Below are 6429 nucleotides of genomic sequence, written 5' to 3' on the forward strand. Positions count from 1 at the left end.
GCACAACTGGCTAACGTCTCTATCTATTGTCGTGACGTCATGGCTCTCTGACTCACACTTGTGATATGTCTGGCACTTGTGATCAAATAACACGCTGGCTACGCTGGCTCGCACTTTGGCAGGCAGTCAACTCGCCCCTAGAAAACCCGCCCTTGGAAACTTGCCCCATAAAAAATGTACACTTCCTAGACCATGCAGTCTTCAAAATAAAAATTGTAACCTTTGGTGTAATCAACTACATTTTCCACATACATAGAAATTTTTGAAACTTTATTAAAAAAAACCTAAACCATAATTCACCACACTATAGACACTTTTTGACAAAAATGAAAAATTACGACTTTGTTACCCAATGAGAAGTGATCTAATATAGACAATGGGTCGTGTCTCATATTATTTGTTATAGTTTTATTATTCATTATTTTTACTTGACTCGCATAAATAATTTTGTACGAAGAACATTTATATGCAGTTGTACTTCGCAGCACTTCACTTGCAATTTGCAATTTCTAGTTAGGCTAATATTTTTACAAACTCAAAAGTGCACAATTTCTACTATAACCTATTTATTCCTTTTGTATATTATTACGACCGTACGTATATAGTGTTTAATGTTATCTACATACAGGATTACTGTTTTTCCTAATTTCAAAAAAAAATTATAGTTAGTCAATTGAATTTTATATAGCCATTATTAAACAATAATTATACAGCCTTTGGGAAGGATATTTCATTTCATTTCATTTCAGTTTTATTGTCCAATTTTAAAAAGGAAAAGCAGAGCGGAAACAATTCATTGCATATTTAAAAATATAAAAAATAAGTTTAAAAATCTAAGAAAATATGTCTATCTATTTCGATTAAGTGATACCAAAAGTTTACAAACTCCAGTGTTACGTTGACGCAATCTCGCAATGACGTCATAATAATCAGTGGCGGATTCAAGTGGGGCCATGCCGACCCTAAATTTTTCAAAATTATTTTTTTTTAAATGGAAAAAACAAAGGAAAATTATAATTAGAATTTAGGTCTGAGAGTGCCATTTCCGGCAATCATAATACATTTTTTTCCTCAGCCGAACTTAAGGGCGTGCCGACGATTGTTTCTAAACATAAGTCAAGCATCGGTACCCTAGAATTCCAGGTTCTCCAAAATGGAGCGCTACTCAAGTAGTTTTAAATTAAGATTTGATGGTATAAAAGAGGAATCAGATGAGGACCCTATATCCAAAATCAAGGAACTTATTGAAAAACAACTGAACATTCCTGCAACATTAATATAGAAAATGCACATCGGATTGGGAAGCGCCGAGCTGGTAATGAAAAGCCCTGTCATCTAATTGTAAAATTCCTGTATCGACCTCAACGATTTCAGGTATTTTTAAAAGCCAGATCCCAGCTTAAGGATAGTGAAATCTTTGTCATCGAAGACCTTCCAGAAGCGGACCTGGCCAAATTGAGAGGCTTGAAAGATGTCATGGCTAAAACATACAGGGATGGGAAGAGACCTATATTCCGTAACGGGAACCTATATATTAACGGACAATTGTACAAATGACTCTACATAACACCGTCTAATTTATACAAATACAGTATTTATTTCTTTTCCATTCACTTGAATTAATTACATAAGAGGAGCTTACTGCAATTGAGTGCTCGCGTAACATTTGCTAAATACTATAGTTCCTGCCCTACACAACAACTACTGCTTAATTTACTTCCTTATTAGTTTATTTTTCACTATGCTTATTATATTATTTATATATTTATTCTCTACGGCATCAATAGTGTATACATTAATAAAATTCGAGGTGGTCTCATATCATTTGCCATTAATTTTCAATGAATGATAATGATGTGATGTTCTTTGACTTTGACAATAGCACCGCTGCCACTCCAGCCGAATTCAACGTCAGTTATAATTTTAATGTTACCAAAATCAATTTCAGTTATGCATGCCAATAACAGATCTATTAATAAAAATTTTGAAGAATTTAATACAGTTTACGACACACTAGGCGATTTCAAAATTATTGGTCTATCTGAAATATGGCAAGTAGAAAATCCAGCTTTATTTGATTTACCCGGTTATTCCTTTGAATATAGCTGCCGTGAATCCGGTGGGAATGGCAGAGTTGCTACTTATATTCATTCATCATTAAATTATAATATTATTGAACATACAGTGGCTAACTCTGAGTCTCCATGGGTTAATGTTTCAGACAACAACTATAATTTTATTGTGGGTATTATATACTGTAAAGTAAACACCAGCTTATTAGAGTTTTATAACAGTCTTATTGATGTTTTATGTTCACTAATTTTGATAAAAATCGCTGTATCCTTATTGGTGATTTTAATTTTGATCTTTTTGAAACTTTAAGTAATGAATATGATTCATTTATATCTAACTTAGCCTGTATGAATATTACTCAACTTATAACCACTCCAACAAGACATTCTGATCATTCCCCAACCTTACTTGATCATAATACACGAATATTTATGATACTTTAGTGCACCACGGAACTATAGGGCCTAATCTGTGATATTTCTGATCATCTTCCAACATTTGCTATTTTTGAGCACATCACTACCAATACAAACAATAACTTTGTATCATTCCGAGATAACAGCAATTTTGTTTCTGAACTATTTTTAACTGACCTATCAAATATATCATGGGAAAATGTTTATGCCACTCTGACGTTGATTTAGCTTATGAAGATTTTTATTCAACTTTTAATAATATCTGCAATGTCTATGCACCAATTGTTCGACGCTCCTTAAAAAATAATAATAATAAAAAACCATGGATTAGCAAAGCAATAAAGAAATCAATTAATAAAAAACATAAATTATACTCTAAAGTTTTAAAATCTAATTTTGATCCTCCCAAATTAGCCCAGTATAAGAGATATAGAAATATGTTAACAAATATTATACGCCTGGCGAAAAACCCCTATTATAATGACCGGCTATCAAAAAAAACCCCAAAAATAATCATAGTAAAACATGGCTCACTATTAACAAATTAATTGGACGCAACAATACAAAATATGATTTACCTCAGAAGATCTCGGTCACTAAAGGAAATCGTATAGAAGAAATTGATAATAAACAAAACATTGTAAATGAATTTAATAAATATTTTACAAACATAGGATCAAATCTAGCAAATAAAATAAAACGTCCTTCTAAACAATTTACATCTTATCTAAGCCAACCTAATATAAACCAATTTCCCCAAATGAAATTATTCAACTTATTTCGAATTTAGATAAAAACAAGGCAACAGGTTATGATAATTTGCCTGCCAAACTGCTGAGTGTGGCTGCGACCTATATCTCAATAGCACTGTGTTATATTTTTAATCTTTCTCTACAACCCTCCAAGTTTCCCAATGCTCTTAAAATTGCACGTGTTCTTCCTATATATAAAAATGGCCCCAAGGATAGCTTGGGAAACTACCGTCCAATTTCAATATTACCTGTGTTATCTAAAATTCTTGAAAAATTGTTTAATAATCGATTACTCCACTTTCTTGAAAAATTTAATACATTTTATGACCACCAATACGGATTTCGTGAAAAATTTAGTACAAAATTATCCTTAGTTCATTTAGTTAATAATCTTTTATCTCAATGTGATAACTCAAATGTTGCTCTTGGGATTTTTGTTGATTTGAGAAAAGCCTTTGATACAATAAATCACGAAATTTTAATTTCAAAGCTGCAGCACTAATGGGATTAGGGGCATACCTTTGTTATGGCTTTCAAACTATCTTAGTAATAGATTTCAATTTGTTTCCTCTGACGTTTTTGTCTCTAATAAACTACCAATAGACTGTGGTGTTCCTCAGGGATCAGTGCTTGGCCCCATTTTGTTTTTAATTTATATAAATGATTTACCAAATTTTTTTTTATTTCAGATTATTTGCTGATGATACAAATCTACTTAAATCATTTATTGGTAATACTTCAGATCTTGACGAGGTTAATTATCATTTTAAAAACGTCATAGAATGGTGCAATGCCAACAAATTAACAATAAATGCAGATAAAACAAACTACATACACTTTCAGTCAAAATATGAAAGTTTTACTACATCTGGTTCTCTTAAAATTGATTCAAGTTTAATCTCTGAATGTAATTCTGTTTCTTTTGTTGGAGTTAAGCTTGATAAGCATCTTAATTTTAAGGAACATATACATTACGTAAACAATAACATTTTTTTTTAAAGTTGGTATTTTATTTAAGTTACGGCACTTTGTCCCCGAGGAAACATTGACTATGCTTTATAATTCTCTTATGTTACCTAATCTGATTTATGGTATTGAGGTATGGGGCAACACATACAATTCACACCTACAAATACTTTTACGCACTCAAAAAATATGTGTCAGATGTATTACATTTTCAGATCTTAAAGCCCATTCTCCACCTTTATTTTATAATCTTCGAATTCTAGACATATAGGAGGAGAATTATGATGTGAGCGGAGGTATGCAGTTTCCGAGTGCCCTCTAGTAGTTATCATTATCATTATTATTATTATTATTATTATTGTTATTGTAATTTTTATTGTTATTGCTATTGTTATTATTATTATTATTATTATTATTATTATTATTATTCCCACGAAAACGGTGAATGGTATATTTGAAATTTATAGATGCAAAGAGAAGAAGTTATTATATCATCATTATCATTATTATTTTTAGGTTTTACAGCTCATCATTCTTCCCACGAAGACGGTGAGTACGGTAGGCCTACACTATTGAATCATTGAGGCATAGCAAGGGCATCGATCAGTGGTTAAAAGTGGGTGGGGGGTGACGAAATGAAAAATGAGCCTTGGGCCGTAGGCCCAAGCCTTGGTTAGGGACCAGGGGCGAAGCCCCGGAAGCTCTGGCGCATATAGCCTTTTAATTGATTTTAAGCAATGCAATTAACATTTATTTCCATACGAAATTTTCAAAATATCCAGTTGCGGATCCAGTAATTTGAAATAGAGCTGAGCCCAGAGAGGGACTTTTACAGATGAAGAGTGTAGACCACCTCAGCCCCATCATGGTTGGGGCTTAGGTAAGAAAATTTATGATTATGGCACCTCTAGTTGTTCGGAAACTCTCAGACTGAATTTGAATAGGCCTATATTTTTTTTTTCAACTTTCAATTTCGAAAAAAAAAAAATTAATTAGGGATGGTGGGCCGGCTGTGCCCCTTGAATCTGCCACTGAAATACTCATTATAAAAAGTTTTTAAAATTATCCTTTTAGTCATAATTATGCCCGCTTATGTATTTCGTGCAAACTAACCTTCATAAAAATAATGATTTATTATCTACTGATTAGCTTGTAACGTATTCAAAATTTGACCCATGAAAAACAAATAAGATAAACTTAAAACAGTCATTAATTTAGTCTTTTTGCATGTACAGTACTTTTAAATTACAATCAAGAGGTTTTTGCTTTTCTCCTTTTTTTGAATTTCACTTTTGTGTAAGTAATATTGCGACTACACTATTGTGAGTGAAAATAATACCGTCTAATTTACGATCAAACAGGACTAGGGAGGGAGCACACAAAACATTAGTTAGCATTTCAGTGGCGGATCCAGGGTGGGGGGGCTCAAGGGGTTCGGACGAACTCCCCTCTGTGAAGAAAACGTAACAAAATACTATTGGGTCCTGGCTTACAAAACCATTACCAACCGTTTCCCGCGCATCGTCCCGCTTCAAAGTGATTTTGGATGTAACACGCATTTGGCAGAAACACATGCGTGATCTTAAATTTGTCACGCATTTAGTCCACGCATGACGACAAATAATCACGAATTCAGGGAAAATATATTTAAAATTAGAAGAAATTAGTTTTATTAAAAATATGAAACAATCATGCAGTAACTTGATTCATTAGAGAGTTTTCTTTATCGAGTTTGAGATTCAATTCACCAAAAGCTTTTAAATTTAGTAGACTCAAAATCGAGGTGGTTTGAGGCTTTACTTTACAGAATATAGCACTATTACGGTAGCTACTTGCCACCTGCTAATTTTCCCCACTGATTTTTTTCTACCGGGAGAGTTATTCCCGGCCCAGGCTATTCACCCCCACCCCCCTAATTTTTTCGATGCATTGTTCCTCCTAGTTTTCCTATTGATTTTTTTTTACCATAAGTTTATTTTCATTATACTTTATAAGAGAGAACATTTTTGTTTTATTTTGTGTTTTCTCTATATCAATTAATTATTGTCTAGTCATTGTAAGGTTACACTAAAAAGGTGTGCCGATGATACAAAAGCGTTATTCAATCAATTGACTGATTGACTATTGATGCATTCGCAATACCGTATTGATGAAGCCTAAATACACATTGTAGAAACGTTTTGAAAGTTTAAATCCGGTTTTACATACGAAATACAGGAAAG

Source organism: Anneissia japonica, unplaced genomic scaffold (assembly GCF_011630105.1).
Source record: "Anneissia japonica isolate Jap-2015-1 unplaced genomic scaffold, ASM1163010v1 scaffold287709_len1912824_cov184, whole genome shotgun sequence".
Lineage (NCBI taxonomy): Eukaryota > Metazoa > Echinodermata > Crinoidea > Comatulida > Comatulidae > Anneissia > Anneissia japonica.